The sequence below is a fragment of the Heterocephalus glaber genome, unplaced genomic scaffold (genome assembly GCF_053883595.1).
Source record: "Heterocephalus glaber isolate CG9 unplaced genomic scaffold, H.glaber_assembly_v1.0 deba00001457, whole genome shotgun sequence".
Taxonomy (NCBI): Eukaryota; Metazoa; Chordata; class Mammalia; order Rodentia; family Bathyergidae; genus Heterocephalus; species Heterocephalus glaber.
In genome coordinates, this window is record NW_028258305.1 from 14,187,126 (window position 1) to 14,205,450 (window position 18,325).

At 38.3% G+C, this 18,325-nt stretch overlaps 1 protein-coding gene and 1 pseudogene across 5 annotated transcripts in view; one reads left to right on the top strand and one right to left on the bottom strand.

Annotated features, from left to right (window-relative positions):
- Positions 1 to 18,325, bottom strand: part of Eml6 (EMAP like 6) — a 294,345-nt gene that overhangs the window by 188,073 nt on the left and 87,947 nt on the right. The gene's annotated exons all lie outside the window — the stretch shown is intronic.
- On the top strand, positions 6,220 to 7,371 carry LOC101713448 (peptidyl-prolyl cis-trans isomerase D-like; annotated as a pseudogene).

Here is an 18,325-nt window from a genome sequence, read left to right on the forward strand (position 1 = left end):
GTTAGTTGTGTCAGGTCTTTACTCTTCAGTGTTTTTCTTGCTGAAAGATGTGAGGCATTGCGCAGATGTATACCCAAATGGCCAAATATTTATATTGGCTTAAAGATCCTCTAAAGATGTATCAAAATAAATGGAAGTCAGTATAGGGCATTTCAGTTAAATAAATTGTTTAAAGCACTCTTGTGTATGTTCTAGTTCTGAATTGCTTTGACCATTTCTTGAAACACTTGGAAAATATGTAAACACTAGAGATTTTGTTTAATTTATTATTAGAACATGTTTTTGTAGTACATAATGATCACAGTCCTCGTGGGAAGTTGGTGCATGTTCGCAACACAATACCACAACCCACCCCCTTTTATTTAATTTCTCCAACAATAGAAGCTTAAATGTTTGCAGTTCTGGAGGCTAGGAAATCCTAGAACAAAGTGCTGGCAAGATTGGTGTCTGGTGAAGTTCTAGTCCCCCGCTTCAGAGATGATGTCTTGTCGCTCTCCATCAGAGGTACAGTACATGAACTATCCTTACCTGGTCAGAAGAGGGAAAAGCGGTGGGTTTGGAATGAGGCCTAGGCTAGTTTCCCTAGACCCTTTTTAAGGGGACTAATAAGCGAATTATAAACAGCCTTAGCCTTTGTCATTCAAACAGAATCCTCACTATGGCAAGCCTCAAGCCTATTTTGTTTATATTCTATGTGTAACATACACTGTTGCTACCTTCTTAGGATATATTTACCATGTTTTTGTATCTGTGTTTAAGTAGTGTTCTGTCCAGTACTGGGCTCATCTTGACAATCTTTTTGTATTCCCAAGTAGTAAATGCTTTGGGTGAATAAAAGGTTCTAATCAAAAAAAAAAAAAAAAAAAGGTAAGTTATATAGGGGCTGGAGATTTAGCTCAGTGGTTATGCCGCCTGTCTCGCAAGCGCAAGGACCCCAGTTCAATCCCGGGTACCAAAAAAAAGTTAAATTATATAAATTTACAATTAGCTGGGTGTGGTGGTGAAAGCCTGTAATCCCAGCACTTGGGAGGCTGAGGCATGAGGATCACTATGAGTTCGAGGCCAGCCTGTGCTACACAGTGAGTTCAAGGCCAGCCTGACATACATAGTGAGACCCTGTCTCAAAAAACAAAAATAGACAAACAAAAAAGCCCCACAAATGTACAATAAATTGTATTTAAACAAAGGTAACATGCTCAAAACTCATTTCATAAATAATTTTATTATTATTTGTTACCTGAAAGTTATTTATTGCTATCTTTTCTGAATGGCAGTAATACTACAGAATGACATTTTAATGCATCTCTCTTCCCAACTCCACTTGTAATGTCACTCTGGTGGCTTGAAATCAGCCACCACAAAATATTTCTATCATGGTAATCACCAAAGGCCATAAAACAGGGCTTGGTTTACTGTTCTGTTTTCTAGACTTAAGAAATGGGAAGATGAAATGTTAAAAATTCAGAATTAAATGAGTATCCACCTGTAGCTGTTACACTGTGAATAATAAAAAATTACAAACTATTTGTGTTGAAACATTATTACACAGTTCAACAAGGAAATTGCTCACATCATTAGCAAATGCTCAAAGTTCACTTTTATCTATTTAACATAAATAGAACTATCAACCAACATTCATGTATTAAAACTACACTCATGTGTCCCAACATGAGAGGTGCTAAGGACTGAACCCAGGGCCTTGGGCATGCCACTGAGCTACACCTCTGGCCAGAGACTTCTTTTCCACATCAGACAGTAATTGAGCATTTACTCTTCAACCACAGGTTAACCACAGACATGAGAGTTCAGAGAAAATCAATGAAAGCATTCTATGAAAATCAATTGGCTATATGGAATTTATAATAGAGTATTGTATACTTTATTATTTGTAAATTTTATGATATAGCATTTATATGTAAATTTGTAGCATTTATAATAAACTTATGATCATTGTGCATAGTTTTTTTTTCTCTTGAGGCCCTGGTTAAACAGTTACCAATGCATCAGTGAAGCATGTCTCCTCTACTTACTGGCAAAAAATACTTTCTCATAAATCATGCTGAACAAATTACTCAATCTTTCTGGATCTTAGTTTCTTGTCCATAAATGGGAATAATACTACCTACCTCAAAGAAGGTATCATATAGATGTAATAAATCCTAAAACAGTGATTAAAACAGTAGCGCTCAAATTAGTGAGCACAACATAGATGGTGTTATTGTTCGTTAGTTGCCATGTGGTACAGACATGTGACAGCTACTCCACATTCTAAGCTGGGAATTGACATTCTAAGCCAGGAAGACTCACATATATAGAGTGCTATAGTGAACTATCCTCCAAAATTTAAAAATGAGACTTCCTCAGAATCAAACTGGTAAAAACCATATGCAACAGACCAGATGTTATCTGAAGATGTCACACTAAGAAGAAAGTATCTGAAAAAAAAAAAAGAAAGAAAGAAAGTATCTGAAGCAAGAAAGACAGGGGTTGGAAACCCAATCCAGGCATGAATAACATGAGAGAATCTGGAATTAATAAATCTGAAAATAAAGTGTTAACAGAATTAAAAGGATTTTCTGCTGAAAATCCTTTAAAAAATCCATCAGAATTAAAACAGTGTATTATTGGTATAAGGATAGACCTAAAGATTAATGGTACAAATTGAATTTAGAACCTAACCCACACTTATTTGGTCAATTGGTTTCAAAGGAAGCGTGAGGTAACTCAATAGGAAAAGGACAATTTTTCAACAAATGAAAATGAACAATTTTCAACAATTTTTCAACAAGGTACATAGTATCTTCATTAATATGTACAACTTTTATATTTTTGTCTATCAGTTAAAACAGTTATATTTTTGTCTATCAGTTAAAAATTTTAAAAGTGCTGGAATAATTGGATATCCATATAAGAAAAAACCTCAACTCTTAGCTTTCAACATACACAAAAGTTTTCTCATATAAAGGTAATGGTTTCCTATGGAAGAAATAAATATAAACTATAAAAATGGAATAAACTGGAATTTAAATAAAACTTCTGGTCCTTTATAGATAAAAATGTAAAGACAAGGGCCTAGGATTTAGCTCAGTGGCACCATGTCTGCCTCGCAAGTGCAAGGTCCTGAGTTTGATCTCCAGTAACAAAAAAAAAAAGTAAAGACAAGCCAGACAGAGGTAAAAATCATTAAGGACTTGTATCCAGAATAAAGAATGATTTCTGTTCAATGATAAGTACACAACACAATTTAAAATATGGTAAAATGCCTTGAGCACTGTCATGGATAATTCAGATTAAGAAGACTGGCAATGCCAAGTGTTGAAGATGTGGAGCAATTAGAATACATAGTTATCGCTAATAGGAATGTAATATAAATCATTTTGGAAAGTAGTCTGGCAGTTTCTTATAAAAGTTAAACATACACTTTCTTATATATGATTAACAATTCTACTCTTGGCCAAGAGAAATGAAAGAAAATGACTAAAAGTCTTGTCTACAAATCTTTATAGCAGATTTTTAATAATCAAAAATTGGAAGTATCCTAAATGTCCATCAACAGGTGAGTGGATAAATAAGTTACTAAATATTGGAATGGAATTGATTTTTTTCAATAAAAAGAAATGAACTACTGACATAAACAGCATGGATGAATTTCAAAGATGTTTTACTGAGCTAGAGAACCCTAGAGCACTCAATACTTAGGTTGATAATATCTTCCTCATATAATGTTAGGAGCTAGGAGATACTATCTCTAGTTGATGATCCCCAAAAATTAAGGTATAAAAAATATTACTCAAAGGTAAATGTTAAGGGAATAAAAATGATAACACTTTGGGGAGGATACGGTAGGAGATATAAGAATGTTACATGTAAAAAAAAAAAATGTTACATGTAAATGTCTTGGTTACTTTTCTCACTGCTGAAACAAAATACCCAGCACCCAAAGTTAAAGGAGGAAAGGTTTATTTGGCTCACGTTTTGTAGAGGTTTCAGTCCACAGGTGGCTGGCTCCAAGGTAAGGTGGTATGGCAGAGGGGCATCTCAGAGGAGAAACAGTTCAAGACAGGCAGAAGGCAGCAAAAGCAATCAAGCAACAACTGATGACCCTCTTTCCGTCCCTTACATCTTGTCCAGGCTATCCACTCTTATGGCAGGTAGCACTCACACCCTTAGTACTAGTATCACATCCTTGATCCCAGGACTACACACGCCATATCCAGCCACCCCTAAAAAGCTCAACTTATGACCACATGAGGCTTTGGAGGGACATCTAGATATAAGCCATAACAGTAAGTTACATTCTCGTGTATATTAAAAGGCAATATAGCTAAATGGATGCACCTTGAGACCATACTCTTAAGTGAAATCAATTGAAAACACATGTTTAAATACTGCATACATGTTTAAATACTTCCCTGGTGTGAGAAACTGAAAGTGGAAATAAGGACTAAAATGTACAACAGACATTAGGAAATAGGAAGAAAATGTTCAAATGAAAAGGGGAATCAAGGGAGAGGGGAGCAAAATGAAAGAAGGGATAAAAAAAAGAAAATCAAGGGAAAAATGGAAACAAAGCTTTTGTTCATAAGGTGGGGGATGGAGAAAAAGAAGCAGCAAGATATACAATGTACTGTGTACAATATACAAGGTACAAATTCCCTATGATGAATGTTATCATGTATATCCGAAATGTACCAATAAATGTTTTGCTAAAAAAAGAAAAAAAGGCAGTCAATCTTGTCTACCGTGGGTAAATCAAGAAATAGCCAGCAATCAGACTGTTTTGAGATGTGGAACTAACCATCAGAGCAAACAGTCACAAAGAACTGAAAGCTTTCCTTTGAAGAGTAGATTGGAAACTGGGTATGGCAGTCAATGTCAGAGGATGAGGTAGGAGAATCACAAGTTTGACCCCAGCCTTGGAAACTTAGTGACTCAGTGAAATGCTGTCTCCAAAAATTAAAACTAAAATTAACAAATTAATAAACTAAATGAAAGGGCTGAAGATGTAGCTCAGGATGAAAGCCTTGGATTCAATCCCCAGTACCATCAAAAAAACCAAAAAAAACACGTGAATTGAAAATGGGAAAAGGTAAGGCAAGAGCAGTTTCCATTATAAGGCTTTCTGCAATTTTTGAATTGTGTGTCTATATTGCTTTTACACAAATGAAAAATTAAATCAAATAACAAAAATTATCCTAGAGAAACAAAAATTAACATACACACACAAAGGAAGGCATCTGGTGGCTTAAAAGTCTTTCACAGGCAGGAAGTAGGAAGGGATGTCTGATGACTATATCAGATTAATCAACCCCCAGATGTTCTCATCAGTATAATTGTTACTTGAAAAAATGAATTTGATCGGCATGGCCAATCTCACGGTGCATTCTTTGCAAAAGGAGAAATACTGCCTAAAACTGTAACAACAATTTGCTAATGAGAAGTTTCACTAATGAGGGGGAGTCTATGCAAAACTCAGCTTCCTGGAGCTATTCATCTCTCTTTTCCTTTCTTTAAGCCAGAAGCATGACTCAAGCATTTAGGATTATATCTGAGAGAAGGCCTGTTAATTTAGGTTAATTAAATATGCCAGTCATCTGCTTCCAGTAAGGTTTGATTAAATACTTTAGAGAAGTCATTAGTGAACCATCTGGTCCAGTGGCTCTGCCAGAAGGCAAAATGTTACTAGTACCTCTAACTGCCCTGCTCATGAAATAGTCTACCTCTACTGCAGAGTAGCACACAGGCATTTTCAGGGTAAGTCTTAACTTGCTTGTTTACATTGTCAAAGGATTTGGAAAACAGAAGGCAAGTGACATTTTATGTCACACCCACTGAGCCACAGATTTGAAGGGTGTATCAAACGGGCTATCATTGTACTGTTGAATCCAAAGTGATTTCATCACTTCCACTTCCTCTGCATGTTCTTTAAAAAATTTCAGACAGTGCTCTATATGGGAACAGAGTCTCAAAAATCACAGGAAGAGGTAACCAACAGTATTTCATACCCATGAGATTTTAAGACTCTGAGACCAAAAGAACCCTAGAAGTATTTTCTCCCTGTGGGTGGTCAGAAATAGAAAAGTGGCCAAGTCTGATTTTGTTAAATTATACAATTGTGGCCACTGCCAGCTTTGCCCCAAGAAGGGCCCACTCGAATCTGAGTAGTCACTCCTACACGAGGTGCCTGGGTCCTGCCTCCACGTGTGTCTGCAAATGAAGATGTTGCACCCATCCCCACAAGCTAAGCCCTCCAACCCTAGTAACTCCCGAGTCTCTTCGACACGGACTTTGGTAGGGAGTGAGGACTGGTACAGAAGAGGAATTTTTTCAGCTTTTGTCAACAGAGAAAGGCTGTAGATATACATAAAATTTAGACAACTTAACCACTCAAAGCTTGGTTAAATTGTCTTAGAATTGTTTGCAGATACTGTACTCAAAACTACAGAAAATTTTTGTGCATTATGTACTTGAGAAAAAGACATTAGACCCACAACTGGGAAACTGCTTCATTTCAAAAGATGTCCCTTTCACCAAATTATTAAGAAATTTATGATTCAGGGGAGAGACTTCTCAAATCAGAATGGGACAGAAGAAGAAAGTATTTATGGTAAAAAATCTGAAGATGAAAATTCAAAAGCATGATCGTGAGAGCTTATTGAGCAAATGCAGGCCGCAGTACCAATTGTTCTCAGTTCTTTATCACAACAGCTCCAAACTCTCATTTGGATGGGAAGGATGTAGTGTTTGGCCAAGCAATTAAACAAATGGGAATGGCAAGGATACTGGAAAATGTAGAAGTAAATGGTGAAAAATCTGCCAAACTATGCATTATTGCAGACCATGAAGAAATGAAAGGTGGTAATTGGGGAATATTCCCCAAAAAAGGCTCTGGTGACAGTCATCCAGGTTTCCCTGATGACACAGATACAGATTTAAAAGATGTAAGTAAAGCTTTATTAATAACAGTAGACTTTAAAAAATTGGAAATGCCTTTTTTTCAAGTCTCAGAACTGGAAAGTGGTCGTTAAAAATACACAAAGGTTTTAAGGTATGTGGATAGTTCAAAAGCTGTTATGGAGGAAGCAGACAGATCCATGCTAAAGCCTATAGCCTTAGGCTGTGTACTGAATATTGTTGTAGACTGAAGATGTCAAATTGGCAGGGAGCAATCGAGAGTTGTTTGGAGGCTCTTGAAACAGACCCATCAAATACCAAAGCACTGTACTGCAGAGCTCAAGGATGGCAATTTAAGCAAGCTCAAGAGATAGCACAAGAAGATAAAGCTATCCTGGCAGAACTGCTGAGAGCCAAACAGAAGACAAAGGCACAAAAGATAAAGAGAAGGCAGTATATGCAAAAATGTTTGCTTAATAAGGATTCAATTTTAAATATTATGCATAGATTGTTCAAGACAATCGTTATGGCTTGTATCTAGATGTCCTCCTCATGCCTCATGTGCTCATAGGTGGGGATTTTCAGAGGTGGCTGGATCATGGTGTGTAACACTGAGATTAAGGGTATATGGTTCTGAATTAGTCCACTAATTGTTTTATTATAGTTCTGGGTGTAGAAAATGGAAGGCCCATCCTGGTTGTGGGTGGCACCAATGAATAGCTTGTAGCCTGAGTGGAATAAAAAGGGACAGAAACAAGGCAATCTGCTGCTTGCTGCTTCACTGTTTCCTGCCTGCTCTCCCATGGACTGTTTCTCCTCTGTGATACTCCCCTGCCAAGCCACCCTGCTCTGGAACCAGCCAACTATGGACTAAAACCTCTGCAAACTGTGAGCTGAAATGAATCTTTCCTTGTTTAACTTTGGGTGCCAGGTATTTTGTCTCAGGAACAAAAAAAGTAAGACAGCAATACAACAATGTAAGAGTTACTATCTACATATGATCCCTAATGGGTTTGACACTTCACTTCCTCATTGTTTACAGTTTAGAAATGATTCCCTCTTAATAAAAAATGTTATAAAAACATTACAGAGCCTTATGAAAAATGCATTAAAATAACCATCTTAAAAGTTGTCATAGTATTTTGATCATGCAGTTTATCTTTGACTTACTAATTCCCTAGCCAGCTGGGCCAAAACACAAGGTATTCTCCACAACACCAACAATGGCAACATTAGTACAATCAGTTCATCAACTGGTGTCCAAAATAAATGCTTAAGCCCAAGTATTAACTGGGGGCGTGGTGCTGCTAGAGAAGCCTTAGTGGCTTGATGATGCTATGAAGCAAAGGAAAAGCCTAGAAAATTGTTCATTATTTTATTACCACCCTAACTCCCAACCCTTCCGCAACATTGACTTCTCAGGCTAAGCATTAGGTTAAACTGAAGCTCAACTCTTCTAAAAAAGCCAGGTTAAAATAACTAATTGCCTTGCTGACTTTGTTCTGACAGTTTACTTCCAAGGGCAGTCTCTCACCATCTGGTAACTACAGATGCCATGCTGGGGCAATTCAGCAACTTTCACTTAAATACTTTACTTTGCTCTTGGTTATTAGTACTTCAACTCCCCTTCATTTGTTCCTCTTTCTTTTCTTTCTTGTTCCCCTTTCATGTTTGTCTTTTACACAAGTGTGTTTTATTCTACCCAGTAGCTCCACAGGTTTGGAGAGGAGTAGGATTGTCTGCATCACCTGTCTCCCAGGTTTCCACCTGAAAGACCATGCTTCACCCTCAATTCTCAATAGTTCAGAGTCTATCATTGTGGAACTGTCACTGTGACCCTGGAATAAGTGACTATTAAAACATTTTGAAGATTCTGTGTGTGTATGTGTTTCTACTGAATAAAGAGGCTGCAGTTTTCTAATGTAAACACTTAGCATGGGGTCTGAGACACAGTTGTTCTCCATAAATAGCAGCAATAAATGACAAGACCATCAAAACAACTAAATTAAAATTATTAGCAGATGAAAATTCAAAACCTTAGAAGCAGCAGATGAATTACTATGATTTTTAGATGTGGAAAATGAAAACTGAAATAGTTTTTTCTCCTGCTTTCCCCTATTAGGAGTGCTAGCTCTAAGTCCACCAATTATTAATATTTTTAAAGAATGTTAACTACAGGAGGATTAGGGAGTTTGGTGGTTTTTTTTTTCATTAGTGATACCTAGAACAACACACTGCCCCATATCTAATGGATGCTTGTTGAATGAGTAAAATAAACACATATAGCTCCCAATTCTGATTGAGGGTAAGATGGGTGAAAGTCATTAAATGATGTAAGCATCCCTCATGCACATAATTCCTGTCAGAATTCTACAGACAAGAAAGAACACAAGAAATACTATTCATATTCAATATTAATAGTTCCCTGCCAATATTGATAGTTCTCTGAAATTATCCACATCAAACTCCAATTTTTAAAAGTGCCATCCAAAAAAGTAACGGCATAACATTTTAATTCAAAAGGCCTCACACTTTTCCAACCAAATTAGGAACCAATGATTCTGGTCTTTAACAACTGTGTATTAGATTCCTTGTGATAGTTTATTCAGAAAAAAAATGTCAAATGGAAATGAAATAGGGGTCTTTGAAAGCCAAGAATACTGCAGACAAGCATAGTTCAAGGCCACTGATTTCCCTTTGTATTTTGGTTCAGCACAAGTGGTTTCATGGGGAAACAGAGCTTCATTTACATTCTTTTATTCCACAAAAAAAGAGACAAGTATGCCTTCCTCAGGGCTGGGACACGGAGAGCGGTCCTCTTCAATACCTGACAACCTGCTAGGAAGCCAGGCATGAAGACTTCCATTGTCGAGCAAGCAAGTGTCCCAAGGGATAGTAATTCCTTTAAGCATCCCTGTAGCACCTAGGCCACCCCAGCCCACTTTACATTACTTCATATTCTTAGACAAGTCACAGGAAATAATTTTCAACTATAATGAAAAACTTTTAAAGAGCAGAAATTAATGTCCAGGGCTAAGTACATTCAAGGAAACTCAGGATATAAAGGGTAATTCTGCTAGCTTCTCTTCCCCAGTGTCTGAGCTAATCAAACTCAGGCCTTTTTAAATCTCAGCCCTGCTGCTGGCTTAAAACAGATTGAACTTCCAATGAGCAACCTGTTCTCTGGGGGAAAAAAGTACCACATAAATAAAAAAAAAGTACCACATAAATTTCTTGCAGGCAAGAGATCCAAGCCAGTAACAGTAACAACCACTGTTCCTACCAATACTCAAAATGATCTCAGAAGATAGTTGTTCTTACTTCATGAATGAAGAAACTAGGGCTCAAAACACCAGGTGACTTGCCCAAACTCTGTCCACAGACATGTGTTATCTGACTCTAACTAGTACAAACTTGCAGAGAATAGAGAAGTCTTGCTCAGATCTGTTGGTCTGACATAAGCCAGAATTTTTACCTCAAAAGGAAACAAACAATTGAGTTCTAAGGTGCACGAGCAAGTTTGCTAGCCATTTTCACATTTGCCATCCTTTTAAATGATTTCTACTGAGGGTCAGAGAGCTCCAGTTAGTAAGGAGTTGAGCAGAGTTTCAAACTGAGGTGTTCTCCATTCTGAAAACTCAGAGCTAATTAATTTTACCTAACTCCAGACTCATTTCCATTATACCATGGGTCAGTAAACTTTTTCTGTAAAGGGTCAGATAGAATGTATTTTAGTCCTCAAAAGTCATATGGTCTCTGCTGCAACTACTCAGTTCTACCACGCTAGTGTGAGAGCGGCCATAGATAAAACATAAATGAATGCATCTGTCTTCCAATAAATTTTGGGTTTTTTCCCAATAAAATTTTATGAACCATAAAATCTGAATTTCATATTTTTGACATTATGAAATATTATTCCTTGCATTTTTCATCTAAAATGAGCTTTAAAATCTAAAAAATTACTCTAAGCTCATGCACTATACAAAAACAAGCAGTAGACTAGGTATGTGCCAGTTTGCCAACTTCTAAATTGTACCATCCTTTTTTAGTATCTACCTTTTGCCAATAGTCAATTGAAAAATCTTCTTTAAAATCCTGTTTATCACAGCGTTATTTTATTTCTTAAAACCAACATCCATGGTTTTGACAATGCTTACCAGGGATAACGTGCCTAACTACAGGGGAATGCATGACACTGTGGTGTATACAACAGTGAATTTAATAAAATAAAGCTAACAGATTTCTACCTAAAAAATTTAAATTGGATTTCTAATAAAGGAATTATTAATGTTTAAAAAATAAATGCCAAAATCTTTTAAGTAAAACATATTTCATGAGGGGTTATCAGTCACGAATATGACAGATATATATACATATACCTACAGAGAGGGGAGGGAGAGAGTGTGTTTGGTAAAAGAGCAAGAGAGGAGCAACAAGGCAATTCCTCATTATAATGTTACCAGCTGGAATCAAAATAATTTCAGGGAGGGAAATTATTTCCTTTTCTGGAAAATGGACTTTGAGAGTGAGAGTGATGCCATGGAGGCCCAGGTCCAGTGAGTCAAACTTGACTGGGAAAAAGAATAAAAGAATATAAATTATTAGTCTTCTCAAGCTAGTAAAATGAGTAGTTCCACTAATGCTACCGAAACTGTACAGTTACCTAATTAGAATGACTCAGATCCTTTGCCTTTGTTTTTTAAATTACCTGTATCTTGGCCGGGGATTTAGCTCAGTGGTTCTGCCACCTGCTTTGCAAGCTCAAGGTCCTGAGTTCAATCCCCGGTACCAAAAAATAAATAAATAAATTACCTGTGTCAATTAATGTTAAGGCAGGTATCACACTAATAAATCAAGGGAAAATGCTACACTAATTCACACTAATGACTTTAAAACTCGTAGCAAAACACTGATCGATTTACGAATTTAAAAATGCAATTAGAGCGGGATGTGGTGGTGCATGCTTGTAATCCCAGCATTTAGGAGATTGAGAGAGGAGGATCTCGAGAGTTCAAGGCCACCTGGGCTACATAGTGAGTTCAGGGCCAGCCTGAATTACAAAGGGAGACCCTGTCTCAAAAAGAAAAAACAACAACAAATGCAAATAGAAATAAAGTAACATATAGCATGCAACTTCATGGAAACCATCTTAAAACTAAAACTGCAAGTGTCTTTCCAGAACTTGTTTGCCAATATTAAAAGGCACGGAGCCAAAAACCCCAGTGGCATGGCATGTGAGGTGGCAGAACTGTGACAGAGTTAATGCCTCTCCATGTTGCAACCTCTGGCTCTTTCTCCAATTTTTTCTTTCTAAGGATGTTTACTCCAGTCTGTATTGTATAGGATCCTAAAATAGGACATTTATTCCAACATTATGTAGTCTTTCTAAAATAGTACTCCTGGTTTTTCCCAAATCAATATTGTTCTCCAGTGTTCTAGTAAAATTATTTGAAGCACCCACTAGAGAGAGGCAGGGAAGTTAGAAACAAGTGTGGATAGAAAGTGAGCTAGACACAAAGCCTACTTTTAAGCATTTATAACCCAGTAAGGGAGACATGCTTGTAAACAATTGCATAAAGTAGGCTAGGCTAGGCTGCATTTGCCAAGAACCCCACAGACTGAGTGGCTTATTCCTTCCTCACGCTACACATCCGTCATGTGTTGGCAGAGGGTCCATCTGAGGGATCACAACTGGTAGAGTGAGCACCACCCTGAATGTGCCACACACATGGTAGTGTATGTGCTGGCTTTCAAAGCTCAAGAAACACATGTTACTACTACTAGTGTTTCACTAGCTTAAAGCAAGTCACATAGCCACACCTAACCCCAAATGGGAAAGGGTGTGCAATTCTACTCTGTGTCAGGAAGGAGAGAGCAATGGAAGATCTGTGAATAGCCTTTTTAAAAGTACAATAACCAATTACTGTAAAATAAAAGGAAAAAGAAGGAGGTACTAGGGAACAAAGAATGATTAAATCTGACTGAACACAGGAGTCTTCAAGAAGACCAGTGGCACTTTAGCTAGACCCAGAAGGACTGCATCAGGTGAAGGCTTTCAGGTGTGAAATCATGGCTGGGGAAAAAGGTGGACAAAGATGTTGGGGCAGGTGCTTGCAGGGAACATCCAGAGCACCAAAAAAGGGAACACGGAAATATATACAAACTCTAGATGGACATAGGACAGAGAAAAACAAATGGCAGTTTGGAGTCAAGCCATGTCAAGCACAAAGATTACTCCAACCAACTTCAATTTAGAAAGCAAGAGGCTACTGGAAAATTGATTTGTGAATTAATAACAAGCAACTTAACAATTTCTGATGTTATCCACATCAAATTCTCACAACAATCCTTACAAAGAACAGTAGCAAGCATAAGAATGAGTAAATCAAGGCCTTGGTCATGGTAAGGGGAAGAGGGGGCTTGAACTCAATTCTCATGCTATATTCGCTAAATCACATTACCAAGACATGACTTAAGCTGTGTTTTCCTATTCATTAGACAAACATTTACTGAATGCCACTATGGTACATGCTGGGCATATACAGTGGACCCTCAAGTTATGACTGGCCTCACATACTAACAACTTGGGTTATGACTGGAATGTTCTAACTTATGACTAAAGTCTTGACTTACAACCTGAATGCTGGCAGCTTGTGCAGTTGTAAACAAAGACTTGTGATTCCAGAAAAGCATACATAAGCATCGGTTTGAGCCCAGATGTTTGTGTTTGTGGATGTGATTTCAGTCAGTGCTTTATCTAATCACTAAAATTACTGCTATCAAAATGGCCTCCAAAGAGCCAGAAAAGCTAAGAAGGAGGGAAGGTAAAGAAAGCAATCACAATCAGAAAGAAGAAGAAAATTGTGGAGAAATATGAGAGTGGTTTTCGTGTGACCAATCTTGCTAATATGTACAGCATGTCGAAATCCACCAACTCGACAATCTTACAGAGAAAAGATATAATGATGCTAGCATTGCTAAGGGTGCTAAAGTTTACTCAAATTAGTGAGCCACAATCAACAGTGTTAGACAAGGTAGAAAGGCCATTATTAGTATGGATAAACAAAAGGCAGATGGCAGGTTATAGCCTGAGTCTATAATTTGTGAAAAAGGTAAGGCTATAAATGCAGACCTGGTAAAAGATAATCAACAAAAGATAATGGTGAAACATTTCATGCTCGAAAGAGGTGGTTTCACAATTTTAAAGCAAGAACTGGGGTTCATACCGTAACTAGGCATGGTGAAGCAGCCAGCACTGATAAAAGGGGTGCTGAAAATTACATACACTACTTCAAAATGATGACACAGAGAAATAGCTTTTGCTCTCATCAAGTTTTCAACGTGATGAAACTGGCCATTTCTGCAAGAAAATGCCCAGGAGTACATACACTACTCAGGAAGAGAAGAAATGCCAGCCCACAAGCCTATGAAGGATAGGCTAACCTTATTGCTATATACCAACATGAGTGATCTCCAGATAAAGCCTCTTGGTTTATCACTCTGAGACCCCTCAAAATGTTCAGAAAACATAAGATCATGAAGAATACATTAGGGGTCACGTGGAGACCTAACACAAAAGCCTGGGTAACAAGAGTACGTTTTCTTGAATGGATCAGAGAGGCAGGCTTTCTGTCTTGCTGTTAAGAAATATCTAGATAAAGGTTTACCACTCAAGGCTCTCATCATCATGGACAGTGCTCCTGCTCACCCATGAGATTTGGAAGAGTTGGATGAAGAATTCCCATGGCTCTCAATCAAGTTCCTCCCACCTAATACAACTCCTCTACTGCGGCCTATGGACCAGCAGGTTACAATTGACTTTAAGAAGCTATGCACCAAAGAACTGTTCCTGAAGTGCTTTCAGATAGTCTCAGATACATATTTAACTCTTAAAGAGTTCTGAAAAGAACATTACAACATCCTTTCTGTGTGAGGTTAACTGAGAAATCCTGGGCCAATGTCTCTCTAAGGACACTGAGATCTACCTGGAAGAAAGTGTGGCCTAAAATTATACAGGAGAAAGACTTTGAAGGCTGTGTAGAGGATCCTGAGCCTTCAATTGCCCCTGTGATTGATGACACTGCCACTACAGCAGAGTCCATAGGCTTGCAGGTACACAGTGGAGATGAGGAACTTGTGGAGGAACACTCAGAGCAACTGTCTACAGAGGAACTTCAGCAACTTCCAGCTAAGCAAAAGAGAATGGCAGCTGATGAGCTTTTTGAAGAGGAGGGGAATATCAACAATCAGTGCAGCAGAGTTGTTCTGAAATAAAGGAAATCCTGAAAAAATGGACAGAGCTACAAACATTTGTAGAGAAAGACAACTGTTGCATTCACTTGCTTAATGACAATATCATGCCATACTACAGGACAGTGTTAAAGAAAAGACAGAAACAGACAACCTTAGGCCACTTTTTAGTTCTGAAAAGGCTGAGACCTAGTGAACCAGAAACAGGTCCTATGAGCTACAGACTCTCCCAAGGAGAGAAAGGACACCAGAGAGCCAGATTCCTGATGTTCTTATAGAAGTGGACTCTCCTTTCAAACAATAACTGCCTTCCACTTCATCCTCCCTTCCTGCAAGCCAAAGATGTCAACTTGAAACATGAGCACAGTATGAAATTGTTGTTTCTGGTAAACTAGGCACATTTTATAATTTTTTGGTGAATACACTAGGAAAATTATTGGTGTTTCTAGTAAATTACACACACTATACAACCCTTTTTTATTATGAAAAGGATAGTTAAAGATGCTTTGGGAGCTTCTGAATGTATTATGAGTATTTCCATTATTTCTTATGGGAAAAAATAGTCTTTGACTTACAACCAACTTGAGTTACAACCAGCCCTCATGAATGAATTGAGTTTGTGAAGTCTTGAATAAGACTTTAATCAGGTGGGTTAAAGTATCCTTAATGAGATAAACAAGAAGAAAATACGATGAGTTTTTGGATGCATGTGTCAAAGAAAAAGCACAAGAGTGTAAAAGGAAGAGAATCATTGCTGAAAATGTTCAGGAAGCTATTGGGAAACCATTGAACCAAAGCAATGTGAGAAGAAATGCACGGGGGACAATGGGTAGGAAAGTAAATCAGACGACAAGTTTGGCTACCCCTCAGGCTAGCAGCAGGTGTGGGTGGGGAATGTCTCAGCTCCCGGGTATGTCTGGGAAGAACCAGAGGGAAGCCAGTGGAGAGAAAAGATGGATGGCTGCTCACTGAGGACAAGGACCTTATCTCTGTGTTCACAGCGCATGACCAACTGTGGGGGCAGATGAGAAACTTCTCCATTAATGGTTACCGCCATTCTGGAGATGCTGAGTCTCAGGCAGCTTCACATGTCTAGAAAGGAATTAGAAATTTCTGTCTAGGGCTCTGGAAAGAAGACTGAAGACAGATTTGGAAGTTACACAACGAAAACCACATCGGTACCAAAGTCACATCCACTTGCCTCCCTTGTTTAGCACTCTTGGTGACCTCTACACTCCTGCATTTCCTTCTCTCCTCTCTCATCTTAAATTACTGTCATAAGTTATACTTTTTCCAGATTGTTAGCTAGCCTAGAGCGCTGATCCTGCAGTGCACGCACTCATCCTGAGGCACACCAGGAGCACGTTCCTTCTCATTAAGCCAAGGAGGCAAGCGATGTTGTGAAATGACAATGGGCTTTTCTTCCAATAATGAGCATAAAAGTGTTGATCAATTAACTTAGGATAATTACCCTAAATGTTATGAGCTTGTGTGTACTGAAATGGTGGATTTGATAAAGACTACTTAAGTCTTAATACTTGGAGACAGCATATATTTTTTTCTTTTGGTACCAGGGATCAAACTCAGGGTCCTTGCACTTGTGAGGCAGGCAGTGGAACCACTGAGCTAAATCCCTGGCCCAGAGACAGCATATTTTAACAAAAACTATGTAAAATAATTTCTTATGAAAAAGGATTTATCACCCAAGACAATTCTAGAGGGACAGTTCTATCTCACATAATAAGAAACTAAAACAATGTTTATTTAATACCTCTTTTGGGTGAAGCTGTTTATGTACCTGAATATATGCAGATTAAATTAAAATGTGCATTAAAATTATACAGCCAGTATAATTTTAAACGTTTGGCATATTTTAATATTACCAAAAAGTATTATTCAATTAAATTACAAAATCCTAAAGGTGTAGTTTGGATCACTCATTTCTCAAGATGTAGCAGGGACTGGGGATTTGGCACAGTGGTTCCACCACCTGCCTTGCAAGCACAACGTCCCGAGTTCGATCCCCAGTCCACCCCCCCAAAAAAATAAAATAATCGCAACTATAATGAAAAACATTACATCCTCACAATTTTTAAAAGATGTGGCATGTGTAAATACCGAATAGTTTCTCTGGTGTGAGAAACTCAAAGTGTAAATAAGGACTAAATGTATAATAGGTAATGTGAAATAGGAAGAAAAGGGGCAAAGGGGAAGGAAGTGGGAGGGTAGGGGAAAGGATAGAAGGGAATGGGATTAATATGAGAAAATGGAAAAATAGGAACAAAATCTTGGTAAATAGGGAGGACTGGAGGGGTTGAAGGGAGGGCTGGGCAAGGGTGAAAAATAAGAACCAAGAGAGATTATGTAAAGGTGCAAATTTCCAATGATGAATGTCATTATATTACATACCTAAAATGTACCAATGATTAGAATGAATAATCGATAATGTAAAATAGGAAGAAAAGGTCCAAAGGGGTAGGGGTAGTGGGAGGGGCAGGGGAAAGGAAAGAAGGGAAAGGAAAAATGATGAGAAATGGAAAAAATGGAAATAAAGTCTTTGTAAATAGGGAAGGGTGGAGGGCGTGAAGGGAGGGCTAGGAATGGGGAAAAAATAAGAACCAAGATGCATTATGTAAAGGTCCAATTCCCAATGAGAAATGTAATTGTGTTGTATACCTACAATGTACCAATAAAAGAATTTAATACAAAAAAAAAAAAAAAAAAAAAAGATGTGGCAAAGCACTGTCATTTACTTGAAGTGAAGGAAGGCTCCAGGCACAAAGATGTGGATCAGTCTGGGATTCCCACTGAGCTGAGCTAGGAGCTAGGCAGCTGCAGCTACAGCTACAGAGGCTCACAATGGGGGGCCAGACAAGCAGGCAGGGGAGAGGACACCCAGGCTCCCAGGGCACTGGAGTGTGACTGGGGCAGATGGATACAGAAGGTCAGGCATGCTGCCCCAATTCAAGGCAGGCAGGCAGGACTAAAGAAAAAAACCCATCCTTCTCAAGGTCCCAGGCACCAGTGAGGCCCAGGAACAAGGCCCCATTATTGAGGAGAGTGGCAAATAGGAGCATGACCAAGTTACTGGAGACCCTGGGAGGCTTGAGAGCATGTGAAAATGAAGCCCACTCTAGCACCCCCAATTCATACGCCTGGAAGTGGGGAGGAACACAAGAGT